Consider the following 18,812-nt stretch of genomic DNA (forward strand, 5'->3'; position numbering starts at 1 on the left):
TCCTCAGGACAGTAACTTCAAAAACAGTATGTTCAAATTATCATCTACAAACTACACACAAGATGGTATATTGGTATTGATTAATGTGCTCTTGTAAATCCCTATTTCATCACTGCTTTTACTGGCTGTGGATTGGCTTACCTGTAGGATGAGCTTACCCAAGCTCTCTAGTTTCCATGTCAATCTAACTGATGTACAATAGAGATGCATCCCCTGCTTCAATCTCATGGAGGCAGAATTTTGATCAGGAAGTCATAGTTATGTTAACACCCTGCATCAAATGACATGAGGACATAACAAAGAAACTCCAGTAATAGATCAAAGTGATAATGATATTTAGGAACAAAGCTTTTGTCTCCCCCATTCTGAAACGTAACTCATTCTAGTTATTGTAATTTTAATACGCTATTAGCTAGAAAGGCACTATTTTTTATTAAGTTTAAGGTGGCCAGTATTCTGGCAGTAGCTACTACATGATGCTCTAAAGAGTAGTAACTTAGAGTCATTGCAGATCTTACCGTCATCATTTAGCCCTAACTGAACTTTCATCTCAAAAAAACTTTTCTCATCCAAAGAGCTGAAGGTCACCAGTTGAGGGAATTGAAGGATACAGCAGAGGACGGTCTGAGCCCGGCTTAGGGATCGATTGAAGGGAATGGCATCTATCTCATTTTTCATAGCTGCATGAGTTACTCACTGAATTTGAATAATGATAAGCACTATTCCATAAGAAAAGTATTCTACACTCCATTAATAAGGTTATTCAATTTGTATGTGAATCTCTACAAATCAAATTTACCAAGGCAGTATTTTTGATTCAGTTATGTCCGTAGATATCTGTGAGTTAACGGTTATCACTTAACTGTGGACACAGATTACCTCATGCACCCTGAGCTGTACGTTTTATGACATGATCTGAACCCCTTAATTTACAATATGTCACTCAAGATGGCTTCATTGGTTTAATTTCAACAAGGTTTTTTTTTGTTCTGCTTTTTTATTTGCATTACTATTGATGTGCTTGTGTTTAATGCTGTTTCTCGACTGTAAAACATGCACCACAATCAGAATTTATTTAATACTGTATCATGAGTAAAATGCTTGGGGTTTATTTTTTTTCCTTTTTTAAAACATGGGGGTTCTGCAATTAAACCAAAAATAGAGGATAAAGGATACGAGGAGCAGGCAGCATTCAAGTAGTTAAGGTGCTTCTTTGATATCGCTACACGACCACTCTGAAATCAAATTGATCCAGGGATTCACTGATATTCACGTATCAGTGCTGAGTTCTTACTCCTCACCAGTTACTTGATGATTCCACGTTGCCCTGGAGGATATCTTGTACCATGCCCCTACGAGCAAATGAACCTCTCCACCTACTCTTTTGATGGCATTGCCAAGGAAAATTATGAAAGACTTATTTGTTTATTGATCTTTCCAACTGGGGCCAAACTATAGGAGGGTTGTTATGACCGATGCAGTTGGTAAAGCGGAGTTACTTAAAAATCCCAGAGGGAAACTTTAAACATCTATCATAACCAATTATTTTAAGTTTGAGTTGCGACTCTAAACTCAGGAATCAGACCACTAGTTCTCGAGGTCTTACATTAAACTAAATGAAACATTTTATTAATTTACACAGGTTAAAATATATGTACATATGGCTACAAATTACTACTATCACAACCTTTAACAAATTCCCAAACTAATCTCCATTAAGGCAACAGCAACCCATAGTCTAAACCAAACACCAGGCAAAGCATTGTCACCTTACAAATTCAGAATGAGGCTCTATTCACTGTGGAGCCAGTTGGAGGTTTTGAAGCTGCCTTTTGATCTTATATTGCTGCCTCTGCCTACACGCCCGAAAACTACTGAAGTTATACCTACCACCACTGATTGAATTCAAATTCTCATTGTCTCACCAGTCTCTTTGAACTTTACCTTTTAACAATGAAACCCCATTCATTGAACCAATTTTATTAATAATATAAACATATTGCTTGGTTGCTGTTAGAAAGACATCAAGTTTTCACCCTACTTCTTGAAAGCTCTATTCAAAAAATGCAAATGCACGCTATCTCTCTGTTTACATCTCAAACTAGTACATCAAAGCACCCAGACTAGCTGGCTTTAATCCAGTTAAGACATACCCGCAGACTAAACATCTGTCTTAAAAGAAAAATATTTTCCAAAATATTATATACATTAATAGCTTCACGGCATTCCCCCTCCTTATTAAAAAATGATCCATCATAATTCTAAAAGATGGCTTTATTTTAATAATCCATCTCCTATACTTATTACACTATTACATTGCCAGGTGCATGCATTAACATATATATATATATATATATACACACACACAAGTCCTTGGTATCAACAGAAATCACTCCAGTTCAGTGTCCAGGCTTTTGTTAAATGTCCCAATTTCCTTTAAGCTTCAAACTCTTGATAATGTATCTGCAAACGGATTTTCTCTTCCAGTAATATGTATATTACGTAGATTAAATTGTTGTAACAATAGACTCCATCTGAAAAGCCTTGGACTTTTGTCACGAAATTTGTCCAAAAACTTCAAAGGATTATGGTCTGTATAAACGATTGTTTCTGATGAATTGTTTGCAACATAAATTTCAAAATGCTGCAATGCTAACACCAAACTCAAAGGTCAGAAATTTTCCCCCGTCAGGGGGGTTGTGTGGGTGTAGGCGCGAACCCGATTGGCGCCCCCGATCGGGTCCACGCCACCATTTTACATGGGCAGACCAGTTAAGGCCCACCCATTGTGACGCGTGCTCAGAAGCGCTGAGCACTCCCTGTGTGGGCGGGGGGGGGGGGGTGGAATTCCCTGAGTGGTTTCCTGTGCTCTTTCGCTCATGCACACGAAAGAGAGCAGAGATCTCCCTGAGGCACCTCCGTGCCTCAGAGAGATTTGTTTCAGTGTTAAACTTTTAAATAAAAGATTTTTAAACTTTTGAAACATGTCCCCTCATGTGACAGTATCACATGAGCTGGGACATGTTAATGAAATTTTTGGAAAAAATTTTAATGATTTTTTAAAAACATTTCATGAAACCTCATCCCGCCGGATGAGTTCCACAAAATATGCGAAGGCCGCCAGGGCTCTTTGCCTGCCCGCCAACCTTAAGGTTGGACAGGCAGCTCACTTAATTGTTTTAATTAGTTTCTAACAGACTTAATAGGCCTTTGACAGTTTGGCAGGCGCGCAGCTGGCTCGTCTGCACGCCCGCCGAACTTAAAATCTAAATGACACACGGTGACATTGGGATGCTCGCCCAACGCCACCGTGCGTCATTTTATGTGTCGGCGAGAGGGCCCTGCCCCCCACTCGCCAACGGGAAAATGCTACCCAAAGTCTCTTTTTCGATCGTTGAATATCTTCCCTGTTGTACATTCAGTTTCCGTGAAAAATACTCTATCGGATTTAAATTCCAGTGTCATCTTCTTGTAACTGTACAGCCCCAATGCCTATATCACTTGCATCAACGGCCAACTTGAATTGCTTGGCATAATTGGGTGCTGCCTGGTGTTGTAATACAGTTAATAGTTTTCAAACTATGACTTCTGACATTCCAGTGTCCATTGAAACTTCTTGTTCTTTTTTAATAGTTCAGTCGGTGGAGCAACCACTTGGCTAAAGTTTGGTACAAATTTCCAGTAAAACCCACTCCTGCCTAGAAATCTCAAAACTCCACGTTTTCCTGGGAAATCTACGATAGCCTTGACTTTTGCATCTGTCGCAGCCACCTTACCATGTCCAATCGTATGGCCTAGATATGTAACTTGCGCTTTTGCAAATTCACTTTTAGCCAAGTTCATCACCAAATTAGCTTCTTGTAGTCCAGTAAAGAATTCTTCCAGATACTATAAATGCTCTTCCCACGTCTGACTGAAAACAATTAGATAATCAATATAAACAGCACAATTGCTTAGACCCGCAATTACTTTGTCAGTCTTTGAAATGTCGCAGGTGCATTCTTCAGACCAATTGGCATGACTTTAAACTGATATAGTCCACTTGGTGTTACAAAAGCTGATATCTCCTTTGCCCTCTCCGACAATGGTACCTAATATCCTTTTAGCAAGTCAATCTTTGTGATAAATTTCGATTGTCCCACTTTCTCAATGCAATCCTCCAATCGTGATATGGGATATGAATCTGCTTTTGCCACCACATTCACCTTTTGATAGTCCACACACAGTCTTTGCCACAGCGACATAGAGGTCTACAGCACAGAAAAAGGTCCTTTGGCCCATCGAGTCTGCGTCGGTCAAACAAGTACCTAACTATTCTAATCCCGTTTTCCAGCACTAGGTCCATAGCCTTGTATGCCACGGCATCGCAAGTGCACATCCAAATACTTCTTAAATGTTATGAGGGTATCTGCCTCTACCACCCTTTCAGGCACTGAGTTCCAGATTCCCACCACCCTCTGGGTGAAAAAAATCATTCCTCACATCACCTCTAAACCTCCTGCCCCTTATCTTAAATCTATGCCCCCTGTTTATTGATCCCTCCACCGAGGGGAAAAGCTCCTTCCTGTCTACCCTATCTGTACCTCTCATAATTTTATACATCTCAACCATGTCCCTCTTCTGCTCCAAGGAAAATAACCCCAGTCTCTCCTCATAATTAAAACTCTCCAGCCCAGGCAACATCCTGGTAAATCTGCTCTGCACTCTCTCTAGTGCAATCACATCCTTCCGATAATGCGGATTCCAGAACTGCACGTAATACTCTAGCTGTGGCCTAACCAGTATTCTATACAGTTCCAGCATAACCTCCCTACACTTATATTCAATGCCTCGGCTAATAAAGGCAAGTATCCCATATGCCTTCTTAACCACCTTATCTACCTGTCCCGCTACCTTAAGGGACCGGTGCAAACCAAGGTCCCTCTGATCCTTGGTACTTCCTAAGGTCCGACCATTCATCGTGTATTCCCGTGCCTTGTTTGTCCTGCCCAAGTGCATCACCTCACACTTATCCGGATTAAATTCCATTTGCCACTGATCAGCCCATCTGACCAGCCCGTCTATATCCTCCTGTAATATAAGGCTATCCTCCTCACTATTTACCACCCCACCAATTTTCGTGTCATCCGCGAACTTACTGATCAACCCTCTTACATTCAAGTCTAAATGATTTATATATACCACAAACAGCAAGGGACCCAACACCGCTCCCTGTGGAACCCCACTGGACACAGGCATCCAGTCACAAAAACACCCCTCAACCATCACCCTCTGCTTCCGGCCACTCAGCCAATTCTGGATCCAATTTGCCAAATTGCCTTGCATCCCATGGGCTCTTACCTTCGTCATCAGTCTCCCATGCGGGACCTTATCAAAAGCCTTGCTGAAATCCAAGTAGACTACGTCAAATGCATTGCCCTCATCTACACACCTGGTCACCTCTTTGAAAAATTCAATCAAATTGTTCAGATATGACCTTCCCTGAACAAAACCATGCTGACTGTCCTTGATTAATCCCTGCGCCTCCAAGTGTAGATTAATTCTGTCCCTCAGAATTGCTTCCAATCATCTCCCCACCACTGAGGTTAGACTGACTGTCCTGTAGTTCCCTGGTTTATCCCTTCCTCCCTTCTTGAATAACAGTACCACATTGGCTGTTCTCCAGTCCTCTGGCACCTCTCCTGTGGCCAGAGAGGTATTGAAAATTATTGCCAACAGCCCTTCAAATCTCCTCCCTTGCCTCAGTCAACAGCCTGGGTTACATTTCAGCTAGGCCTGGAGATTTATCCACTTTTAAGCCTGCCAGACCACTTAGAACCTCCTCCCTTTCTATGCTAATTTCTTTCATTATATTACATTCCTTCTGCCTGATTTCCATACCCACGTCTTCCCTCTCACTTGGTAACACCACACAAAATATTCATTTAGAACCCTACCTATGTCTTCTGGCTCCACACACAAATGACCACTATGTTCCTTAATGGACCCTACTCTTTCCCTAGTTATCCTCTTACTCTTAATGTACTTGTAAAAAAGCTTTGGATTTTCCTTTATTTACCTGCCAATGATTTTTCATGACTCCTAATTTCCTTTTTAAGTTCCACCCTTCACATTCTACACTCCTCTAGGGCTTCCGCTGTTTTGAGCCCTCGGTATCTGCCATAAGCCTCCCTTTTTCTCTTTATCCAATCCTGTATATCCCTTGACATCCAGGGTTCCCTGGATTTGTTGGTCCCACCCTTTGTGTTTACTGGAATATGTTGGCCCTGTACTCTCCCTATTTCCTCCTTTAATGAGCCCCACTGCTCTGATGCAGATTTACCTAAAAGTAGCTGCTCCCAGTCCACTCTGGCCAAATCATATCTGATCTTATTAAAATCGTGTTCCATCTGGTTCCATACCAGTACAATAGGCGAACTCCAGTTACTGCAACTAGACTCAATGACGTCATTTTGAAGCATGAAATCAATTTCTTTTTTTACTTGTGATAACTTTGCCGGATTTAATCCATAAGGTTGTTGCCTCACTGAAGATGATATTCCTATACCTACATCATGTAAAGTTAAATGTGTTTTTCCCAACTTATTTCCACAAATATCTTTGTGTGACTGCACTAGCTTTTCCAAATCACTTTGACACTTGCTTGGAAGATAACTCAATATTGCATTTAAATTTTCAAGTACCCCCTCATTATCCAATTTGATTAGAGAAAAATCAGTTTCAGAGTCTTGCATTTCTACCCCTTTCTCACCATCCACCATCAGTAACACCTCTTTTTGTTCCTCATCCCTGTGAAAGTACTTTTTAAGCATATTTACATGACACACCCTCTTTCTTTCTTCTATCTGGAGTATTTATTAAATAATTTATTCACTCAATTTCTTTTCAAACCTGTAAGGCCCATTAAATCTTGCATTTAATGAATCCCCTAGTACTAGTAACAAAACTAATACTTCCTCTCCAGAAACAAAACTGCTAATTTTAGCCTTCTTATCTGCTTTCACTTTCATCATTTGCTGTGAGATCTTTAAATGTTCCCTCACCAACTCACATGCTCTGTTCATCTTTCCCTGAAATTTGACACGTAATCCAGGAGAGTGGTTTCTGAATTTTGACCCAGCAATTTCCCATGAATCAATTTCAGTGGCCCCCTTACCTGATGACCATAAACTAGTCAAAGGGGCTAAAACCAGTCGATGCATTTGGAGCATCTCTAATAGCAAGTAACAAAACTGGAATTCCCGTATCCCAATCCTGTGCATAATCAAGACTTATTTAATGCCATCTTTCCAAAGCTCCTTGTGACTCCGGATGATAAGCTGCTGAATTAAACTGTTTTATCCCCGAACTGTTCATTACTTCCTTAAACAGCTGTGACATGAAATTTGACCCCTGATCTAATTGCATTTCCTTAGGTAAACCATATCTTGTTAAAAAAAATTTAATTAACTCCTCCACAATCTTAGCTGTAATATTTCTTAAAGGTATCACTTCAGGAAACCTAGTAGACACATCCATTATTGTTCATAAATACTGATTTACACTTTTAGTCTTAGGGAGGGGTCCTACACAATCAGTCATGACCCTGGTGAAAGGTTCTTCAAATGCTGGTATTGGAATTAAAGGCGCCAGCTTAATCACTGCTTGTGCTTTTCCTGTTACTTGACATATATGACAGATTCTACAGAATTTGACTACATCCCTATGCAATCCTGGTGATAAAAAACCTCTGTATCTTTTCCTGTGTTTTCCTAACCCCTAAATGTCCCCCCATTAGAATTTCATGAGCAATCCTCAATCTCATTTCTATACTCTAATGGGATAACAATCTAATGAACCTCCCTCCAGCTTTCATTTGCTGAGACACTATCTGATCACCACTTTCTCATTAATATATTCCCTTGAAGATAATAACATACTGGAACACATTTTGTTTCGGTCTCTGAATAAGCTTTCTGATATAGCTGTTTTAATTACAAATCATTTTTCTGTAACTCCACTAACCTCTTTTGAGTTAAACACTTGGACTGAATTGTCCTGCACTCCTTCCTCCTGAACAATGTTCTCAAATAGTGCCAGCTAATTGGATTTCAACACCTTCTTCTTGCATTTGAACTGCCTGCTTATTTGCCCTGTTCTTGCCGATGGGCATTTGATCTTGTGATAACACAATGAAGAAAAAATCTAGGATGTTCCTTCTGTAGCACTTCTGTTGAAAACACTTCTACAGGCTGCTCAACTACCACAGGCATCACCCACATTTGCGATCCAGTTATATCATTGCCCAGAATAAATTGAACCACTGCAAATGGGCAATTTATCCACCACTCCAACTATAACCTTACCTGTCTTCCATCTGCTCTTTAAATTTACCTTCCACAATGGAATAGATTATCATCTCCATGAACTCCACTTATTATTTCCATCTCCTGCAACACTCCCTCTGAACAACAAATATCACTATCCCACAACATTAAGGATTGATGTGTCTCTTAATATTTTAACATCTTTACCTACTCCACCCTGTACACATGGAAATACTTGCCCTTCACATACAAAATCTTCAAACATTTCTGCAACCTGCTCCTCAGAATTCTCTTGAGTAAACTGTGAACACAATCCCAATTCTTTACCTTTCACTGATTCTCCCTGTTTTACCTGTACACAAACCACTGGTTTCTCCTGTGCCTCAGAACCCACAGTACTTTTACTTCCAGAGCTTTTCCGTACCCCAATAATTCCTACAGGTTTTTCCTGCAACCTCCAACACATTGACTTTGTATACCCCACTTTATTACAATGAAAACATCTCAATTTTCGAATGTCACTTCTACCTTCAGCACCTTCCTTTCTGTTGTGTGAAAAAGCTTCCTGGGAACTTCCAGCTACTGCTCTTCCCTGACTACCTGCCTTCCATTCACCTTCCCATTTTTTATCTTTTCCAATTTGAAAGGGTAACAGAAGAAAGGTTTAGCTCTATGAACTAACTCATAATCATTAGCTATCTCTGCTGCTTGTCTTACAGAATCAACTCTGTTCCTCCACATGAGTTCTCACTACTGAAGGGATTGAATCTTTAATGTCTTCCAAAAGAACAACTTCCCTAAGAGCTGCATATGTTGTCTCTATTTTTAACGCCCATATCCACCAGTCAAAATCACTTTGTTTTACTCTTTCAAACTCAATATAAGTTTGCCCAGGCTGTTTTCTTATATTTCTAAATTTCTGCCTGTATGCTTCAGGAACCAATTCATATGTACTCAAAATAGCTTTTCTCACAACATCATAATTCACCGACATTTCTTCTGAAAGCGAAGCATATACCTCAAGACCCGTACCTAATAACTAAGACTGTAATAATAATGTCCAGTTTTTGGTGGCCATTTCATCTGTTTATCTAGCTTCTCAAATGAAATAAAGAATGCTTCAATATCTGTTTCCTCAAACTTTGGAAGAGCTTGTATAAATTTAATCATATCCCTACTTGGTTCTACTCTGGAGACAAATCCTTCCTCACCTACTGAAGTCTCTTTTATAACTGCCAACATTTTCATTTGGAATTCTCTTTCACTCTCTCTTTCCCCCTTCTTCATCTTCGCAATTTCTAATACCCTTTTAGAAGCCATTTCACTGTCCTTTGCTTTTAATTCAAGCTTTTTCATTTGTAACTGAAGTCTTTCAATCTCCAGCTAGTGTCAGGTTTCACTTCCAAGTGTAGATGTTGCACTTTTAACTATATCAGATTTCCTAGCTCCAGCAGATATCTCCAATTGTAACTTATCCGCCAACTCCGTTAACTTACTTTTGGTTATTTTATCCAACCCACTCAGAGATATCTCTTCTGCTCCCAGACAAATCTTAGCAATTGCCAAAGCCATTTTGCAGTCTCACCACTTCTAAAATACCTCACCAACTCCTGAATTCAAAGAGCCTCTTGTACTCGTAAGCTTAAGATCCATCAATTCCTAACCAATCAAGGAATTAGAAATATAATTTATCCCAGCACAGCCCCCAATTGTTATGACCAATGCAATTGGTAAAGCGGAGTTATATAAAATTCCCAGAGGGAAACTTTAAACATCTGTCATAACCAATAATTTTAAGTGTTATGTTTGAGATGTGACTCTAAACTCAGGAATCAGACCGCTAGTTCTCGAGGTTTTACATTAAACTAAATGAAACATTTTATTAATTTACATAGGTTAAAATATATGTACACATGGCTACAAATTACTACTATCATAACTTTTAACAAATTCCCAAACTAATCTTCATGAAGGCAACAACAACTCATAGACTTAACCAAACACCAGGCAAAGCATGTTCATCTTACGAATTCAAAATGAGGTTCTTTTCACTGTGGAGCCAGTTGGAAGCTTTGCAGCTGCCTTTTGATCTTACATTGCTGCCTCTGCCTGCACTCCCCAAAACTACTGAAGTTATACCTACCACCACTAATTGAATTCAAATTCTCATTGTCTCACTGGTCTCTTTGAACTTTACCTTTTAACAATGAACCCCCATTCATTGTACCAATTTTACTAGTAATATTAACATATTGCTTGGTAGCTGTTAGAAAGACATCAACTTTTCACCCCACTTCTTGAATGCTCTATTCAAAAAATGCAAATGCATGCCGTCTCTCTGTTTACAACTAAAACTAGTGCATCAAAGCACCCAGACTAGCTGGCTTTGATCCAATTAAGATATGCCCGCAGACTAAACCTCTATTTTAAAAGAAAAATATTTTCCGAAATATTATATACATTAAAAGTTTCATGGCAAGGGTGAGCAACAAAGATTGTGGGGGCAAGGGTGGTTGAGGAGAGAAATTTATGTTAATGGTTTTCTCTGAATGGTCTGCAGGGTTGCTAAATTTTCTTTTGTGTCAATACTGAGTGATTTTAAAAAATGAGTTCAATAAACACTTAATTGTGTCAAATTGATTTGTTCAAAGAATATTTTTGCCTCACCAATTCCTCTCTGGTAACTTTCTGTCTCCTTCATTGAAGGCCAAATACCTCAGCCCCACAACATCACTGCAGGAATTCCTCACAGGGCAGTGTTGTAGGCCCAACCATATTCAGCTGCTTCATCAATGACCATCCCTCCATTGTAAGGTCAGAAGTGAGGATGCTCACTAATGATTGCACAATATTCAGTTTCATTCACAACTCCTTAGGTAATGAAACCAGTGATTCACCTGCCAACCCCCAAAATACTTTCCACCATCTACATGGCACAAGGTAGAAGTGTGATAGGATGCTCTTCACCTGCCTGGATGTGTGCTGCTCCACCAACACTCTTGGAGCTTTGCCCATCCAGGGCAAAGCAGTCCACTTGATTGGCATACCATCCACTGCCTTAAAGATTCACCCCCTCCACCACCAGCAGTACACAATATACAAGATGCACTGCACCAACTCACCAAAATTTTTATGGCAACATCTTCCAAACCCACGACCTCAACTACCTCAAACGGCAAGGACATTGGAACACCACTACTCACAAGTTCCCCTCCAAATTACACACTATCCTGACTTAGAAATATTTTGCTGTTCCTTCACTGTTGCTTGGTCAAAATCCTGGAACACTCTCACTAGTGAACTTCACCACATAGACTGCAATGATTCAAGAGGCAGCTCACTATCACCTTCATTAGGACAATTAGCAATGGGTAATAAATGCTGGACTTGACATTAGATCCTTTCAATGAATAAAAAAAGTGGGGTTAAGCTACTAAATAGATGCACTTCAAAGGAAACCATCTGTAAAAGTTGCACTGATGATGTTTTCAAATTTGCACAACTTAACAAAGGAAAATATTTTCTGCAGTTGAATAATAGAAATGGGTAGATTGAAAACAAATGATGAATCCTAATCATATAAATTCAAATGGAATTGAGTGGGATTAGCGGTGCATGTTTACATCCACAAGTTATACAGTCTATGTTTGTATATTACAAGGAAGTAAAATAAAGTATTTTTGAACATTGCTGAAAAGAGAGACATATTGCTGAAGCTTTTTATCTTGCACTTATGAGGACCAACAATAGAATGCTAAATTTCAAACAATCACAACAGTTTATACTACAGGAGAAAAGGATACTAAGTCTTTGGTAAGTCGAATGTGATTGACTGAGGCATTGCCATGGAGAAAGCAACAAGGAACTATGGTTCCCCATGCACCTGGGTAATTGAAAAAAGGCACAAGGCTTGAACATATTGCTTTTGTTTACAGAGGACAGATCCCTGCATATGAATATATGTCACTTCCAGCCAGCATTAATGATCCATATTAGGAGCTCAGCTAAGTATCTTAAATTGGTTGTTAGTGTAGCTCTTTGCACACTCAGGATTGTTCATCAAGTGCTGTCCAATTCCAGAATCACATCTAACAGCAGAAATGTTTTTGGACTTTGAAAACACAGATTGGTTGAGTACAGTCTGTACTCTGCCTCTTACAAACAATCGAAGGAACATGCTGTTTGATTTCATCAGCCAATCACTGGGATGTATTGCTGATGTACCTGGCATCACACCGGCACCGGAAATATTTTTACAATGTTAGAATCATGAAAAGGGCTGAAGAATGCAAGAATGTCAAATAATGATACTGAAAGAAATAAAAGCTGAAGGAAGAGAAAATTGGAAGACAACAAATACTAAATTGAGATCATGGTGCATATCAAGAGAATAATTCCTTTATAGCAATATTTCAAATTAGATATTTTAACAGTTAGTATACTTTGAAACATTTACAGATTTTTGGAGCGAACTTGCGGTCTTTCACAATTTGAACAGGCCATTATCAACATTTAATTTGAATTTACATTAAATTTCAACATGCAAATAACGGAGGCATTTTATATTTAAACCATTTAGTGCAAGTGTATAACTGATATATATATTATGTTCTTATGCAACCACAAAAACTCTACAAAAGCTGTGGAGTTGTCAACAATTAAAAAAAACAATTTTTAACATGGAGAATGACATGGGCAGAATTTAATCAGTGGCACACCATTCCCAACAGCAGAACTGGAAGTGGGTGCCACTTCTGCTCTCATGTTGAGAGATGGTGCCCACACGATTCATAGGAAAATTCAAAGGACCAGCACTGGGCACATGAAACAAATGCAATTATGTGATGGGGGCAGGATCCCATCATCAGTTGACAGTTCAGTAGGTCTGGGCAGCTATAAAAGAGCCACCTGGACAAGCAACGAGGCTCTGCATCAAGGCCCCAACTTTTTTGTCCACCTTTTTGTCAGAAGTCTGAGCCATTTGTGCGTGCACCCATCATCCCCCTCAAACTTCTACCGTCATTACGTCCCCCTCCCCTCAATAATCTTTATTTTCCTGGAACCTCCACCTTCATCACATCCTAGCCCCTTACACATCATTTTGGAGACATCAGAGCAAAGACATATACCGGTCCTACGGTTCAGCAATGCCTCCCTGCAGATTCTCCCCAAGGCCATAAGGGAACAGAGGGAGCAGCTCTTCGCGAGTGAAGGAAACAGGGGCCCCTCCTGCCTGGCCAAGGTGACCTGGACAGCAATCACAGAGGAGGTTAGCAACCATGGGCTCCATCCAAGATGAGTTTGGGAAAAAGATCACTGACTTTCGATCCACCTGAGTAAGTGTGATGGTCGGATCATGGGCATCAGGCTATGTATTTGTGCGAGTGTGCAGCCAGGATGGGCAGGTGAATGCATGATCTGCCTCAAGACAACATGACACGTGGGGCCAAAGCATGTGGCAATTTGGCTTGAATGAGCAATCAGATACAAACTAACACATTGACAGGCCGGCATGCATGTTGGGATATGTGCAGACAAGGGGGTCAGTTGGCATTTGTCAAGTCACTAAATATCCACTTTCTCTTGCAGGGCAAGCAGATTCATAATCAAAAGGAAAGGGCGAAGATGTGCCCAATCTCAAGGTTCTTACCTCTGCTGAGGAAAAAGCCCTCCTGATTGTGAAGGATAGGTCAGCTGATCCATAGCTGACGGTGAGGTTGGGGTGACAAGGCATCAGAGTGAGAATGCATCCAACCTGGTGCTGCCATAATGGGCACTCAGGTCCATATGAGGAATTGTGCTGTGCTCATAGACTCTGTGGAACCTGAATGTGTTTCTTTTTGTTCTCCCGTACAGAGGCCCACAATCCAGATCCCAGGTCTCAGCCATTGGGCACCAAAGACTCCACTCCTTGGCACGATGAAACTAATGATCCAGAGAATGCACCATCACCTGCCTCTCCCACACCCTCCAACAGTGGAGGCACACCCGCCATAGCAGACTGGTCACATTTAAATTCAGGGCCACATTCTGGTGAACACAGCACAGACAGGATCCAGCAGCTGAGGAAGGCTGTGACAGCCAAGATCCTGGATACTCAGAGGACTGTTGAGGAACAGACCCCCGCAGAGCCCCACACTAATGACAGGCCTCTGGTTGTGGCCCAAAGAAGCCTGCTGAAAATGCAGCAGAGGTTAGGGGAACATATGATGGAGATGTCAGGGGTTATGCGTAGCTTTGTGTGAACTATGTAGAAGTCCCATACAGACCATGAGTTCTGCCATGTCTCAGACATATAAGCACATGGCTTCCTCCAAGGAGAGATTGGCAACCGATATGTGCTCTGACCTGCACTCATTCACTCTAGCCATTGACTCCAGACAGCAGTGGTTAGGCAAGAGGGGGACGCGGCACCTTGACCTCCCTCCAGGTGCCCCTTCTCCTCAGGGAGACAGGGAGGTGCCATTGAGCACCCAGATGGAGGAGAAGCACATGTCATCCGCCCCAGGGGCTTCCTCTTAGGACACCCCAAATGTGAACATCCTCTCATTACCTCTGCTATTGTCCCATTGCCTCCAGTAGGCGTGGCTGAGGAGGTTGCCCCTGCATCTGTACAAGACACCCCAAGTAAGGGTGCTTTTGTGAAATTCACTTTGTCATGTAAATATTGCACAACATAATGGGTGGAATTTTCTGAGCCTGCTGGCACCAGGTGTGATAGGTGGCATGCTTGGAAAATATGGCGCGACCTGCTTCACGACAGCGGGAAGGCAGGCAGGTCGCGATTGTCCGCTCAGCCTGCCGACAGCAGGCTGCATTTCCCACCATCTGTCCACGGGGAGCTAATTGTAATACATTAACATATAATTAAAAGGCCATCCCACCAGGCTCTTGGAACCCCGCCGTATCGTCCGTCCATGTTGGCGTGTTTCACAACAGCAGGCAACATGCACTTGGCGGCCTTCACTTTGAGGGAACTGAGGTGAGTGAGCAGCAGCGTTTTCCACAGCTCACCTGTTGTTTAAAGGCCTCAGGGGTGCGGGGGGGGGGGGCGGTGGGGGCAACTGATGCCTGGCCTCGGAGATGACTGCTGAGGGGGGGGAGGGGGGTGCCAGGCAGCAAGTGCTGGCCAGCCTCGGAGGCAACCGTTGTTGGTGGGGGGGGTGGGGGGAGGGACAAGTGTTGCCCTGGCGCTGCATTCCACACACAGGCAACTGAGTTGGGGGCAGGGTAAGTGAGGGAAGTGGCCACGCTTTAAGGACGCCTGTATAAACTGACCATGCCTCTGCAACTGAGACAGAGCCGGCAATGCAGGAGTGACACCCTGGACCAAGGTCTCCATGGCAGCCACCATCCTGCCAGTGTTGACCTCGGTGCATTGCAATGCCGACGCTATTGCCTCAGCCTGATGACAGACAGACTCCTCCATCGTACCCTGAAATCTGAGGAATGCAGTGGACATCCCTTCCTGATGTTCCTGAGCATGCCTTCACAGCTCCAGAAACTGTGACATGACCGAGTCCAGAGGCTCATCATCTGTCTCGGACTCAGCAAATTTCTGGCCTCCAGCAGCCCTCCGAGTGCCGGAAACCAGGGAAGTCCCTGCTTCCGCCCGCTGTGGATCAGAAAGTGCAATGTGCTCACTAGATTGTGATCCCGAGGTTACTCTAAAGTTAGGTCCCACCGAGGTGTGTGTCTCTGCGCTGGTGGAGGGTGTGGGTGAGCGCTGTGATGGAGCTTCAGGGAGGATGCCTTCAGATTCCTCTTCAGAGGTTTCTTCGGGGCTTGATTAGTTGCCCTGGGTCATGGGCTCTGTTAGCTGTTTGGAAAATGTGCCTGTGAAAGCAAGGGGAGATAATTAGTGCATGGCAGTGGCCTGTGAAACAGGACACATTACTCACAGCATGGTTGTCTGATGGATGTTGCACTGCTGGTTCCTCACTTGGTAGAGCAGCGCCGACCTCATCGTCAGCACAGGACCGGTCCCTGTCATCGCCGGCCGGCTGGATGGCTCTGTTTTCAAATTCTGTCAAAACTTTGATCTCCGGCATCCCTCCACCTGTCTGCGACCTTTCCCTCCTGTTGTAAGCCAGTTTGTCCTGCATGGATAGAGATGGGGAGAGTGTATCAGGATGCCTGCCGGGCCAGGTGATAAGTATGCCTGGCCTGTGTGGGTGGTGAGTGGTCCCATGGACGGGATGAGGATAATGAAGGTGTGTGTGAGAGAATGAATGGTGATGCCCCTTGCACTGACAGTGAGTGAGGGACCTGTGGATGTGTGATGGGTTTGTGAGTGTGAGAGTTGGGAGTGATGAAAAGAGTGACTTACCCTGGCGGAACGAAAGAGATCATTCATCCTTTTGCAGCACTGGGTGGCTGTCCTCCTCTGCAGGGCGTTTGCGCTGACCACCGCTGCCACTGCCTCCCAAGCTGGATTGGTGTCTTTGCTGTCCATCGTGCGGCCAGAACCGGGATAGAGCACACCCCAGCGGGCGTCCACGGCATCCAGCAGTCGATCAAGAGACCCATCATTGAAGCAAGGGGCTGCAGTCTTTTTGCCTTTGCTGGCCATGTTTCCAGGGTAGCAGTGGTGAGCTGGTGGCGATGAGCGCTTTGCTGGTGGCTGCCTTTTAAAGATGGCAGTTGGAATGATGCAACAGGGGGATGATGCTGGGTGGGTGAAAGAGAACCCGCTCGCCATGGAAACAGCGTGTTTCGCGAGTGATTAAATAATGAGGCGGGCTCGGGACGATATGGCGTGAAAACCTGCTATTTTTGTCAATGGGTAGGACTCCATTTTACATGCCTACTACCACATTTAGTGCAATTCTTGGAAAATTCTGCCATTGTTTCCACTATATTCATGTGTGCATCATTATGGCTCAATATCCCGGAACTCCCTCCCTAACAGCACTGTGGGTGTACCTACAGCCATATGGGCTGCAGCGATTCAAGAAGGCAGCTCACCACCACCTGCTCAAGGGCAATTAGGGATGGGCAATAAATACTGGCCTAGGCAGTGATGCCCACCTCCCGTAAATGAATTAAAAAATTATCATTTTTTGGGACTTGATTAGTCAAAGACCCATCTATTATGACATGCCTCAAAGTTAGCAATCGTTGATGACTGCAGGGGAATGTTAGACATCTTCTTTATTGTGTAGGAGACCACGGTGTGTGTTTGTGATCAGTTTTTATTTAATGTTGGTGTTCGTTTGGGTTGTCACCATTCTGTGGGACATAGAGGAAGATGAGCCTCTGCGGACACTCCATTATAGACATTGTCAAGGAGATTGTCTGAGATTATGACGCACAGGGACAATTGAACTGCCTTATAAGTCAAGGACCTGTAACAATGAAGCAAGTTCTGAGATCTTGGTCATGATAGGCTGCTTGACATGTGCCCACTGGCACATCAGTTGTCCTGGGTAACAGTCTTCCATAGTTCCCTAGTGAGTGTGTGTGACAGAGGTACATTCCCCTTGCTATTCTAAGTGGTAGAGGACACAACTCCAGAGGTAGATCCTGGGGATATGGGGATGTGGTGGGGAGCAGGGATTAAGGGAGGCTGGCAGGGTTGGTAGATATCCCAAGCAGGCAAACCTGTCCCGGTGTTTGGAGAATGGTCATGTAGGACCTTCAATCTTAGGCGCATCTCATGTATGTGAGATTGTCCCTGGTATCCCGGCCATATCTCTCCATGACCTGGCCATCCAATAGAGACTTATGCACATTCATGTCCTCTTCTTGTGGTTCATCCCACTCATCCTCATCTGAAGAGTAGTGTTGCTCCTCCCTGTCATCCTGATCTAAGGGTTCACTGCGTTTCGTGCCTATGTTGTGGAGTGCACAACATACCACAGCTATCTGTGAAACTCTGGGTGGTGCATACTGCAGAGCCCCTCCGGACCTGTCAAAGAAGTGGAAGCTCATTTTTAACATACCATTGGTCTGTTTGGTGATGGCGCTGGTGAGGTATGGGCTGCATTGTAGCACTCTTTTGCTGTGCTGTGGGGATGCCTCACTGGTGTCATCAACCAGATCTGGAGGAGATAGCCCTTGTCACCCAGCATCCAGCCAGTAAACTGGGCAGGGACCTCGATAAGCTCAGAAAGTTGAGTCATGAGAGCTCCTAGGTTAATGAGCACAGACCTGCTTGATTCTTCGCCTGTGGTCACAAACCAGTTGGATATTTATAGAGTGGAATCTCTTGTGGTTCATTTATGCTGCTGGCTGTCCCCAGGGAGCTCTAATAGCAATGTGAGTGCAGACAATTATCCCTTGCACTCTCGGGAATGAGCGATGGTCACAAAGCCCCTTGGCATGGTTGCCTGGCTGTCATCACCTGTGGTGAACCCAATGAACTCATTACCATGATGGAAGAGGGCATTGGTCACCTCTTTGATGCAACCGTGTGTGGCAGCCTGCAAAATGCCACATGTCGCCCCTGGAGCCCTGGTAGCAGTCAATGGTAAAAAGGTTGAGCGCCACAGTCACTTTGAGAGT

Source organism: Cetorhinus maximus, chromosome 2 (assembly GCF_964194155.1).
Source record: "Cetorhinus maximus chromosome 2, sCetMax3.hap1.1, whole genome shotgun sequence".
In the NCBI taxonomy this organism is placed as follows: domain Eukaryota; kingdom Metazoa; phylum Chordata; class Chondrichthyes; order Lamniformes; family Cetorhinidae; genus Cetorhinus; species Cetorhinus maximus.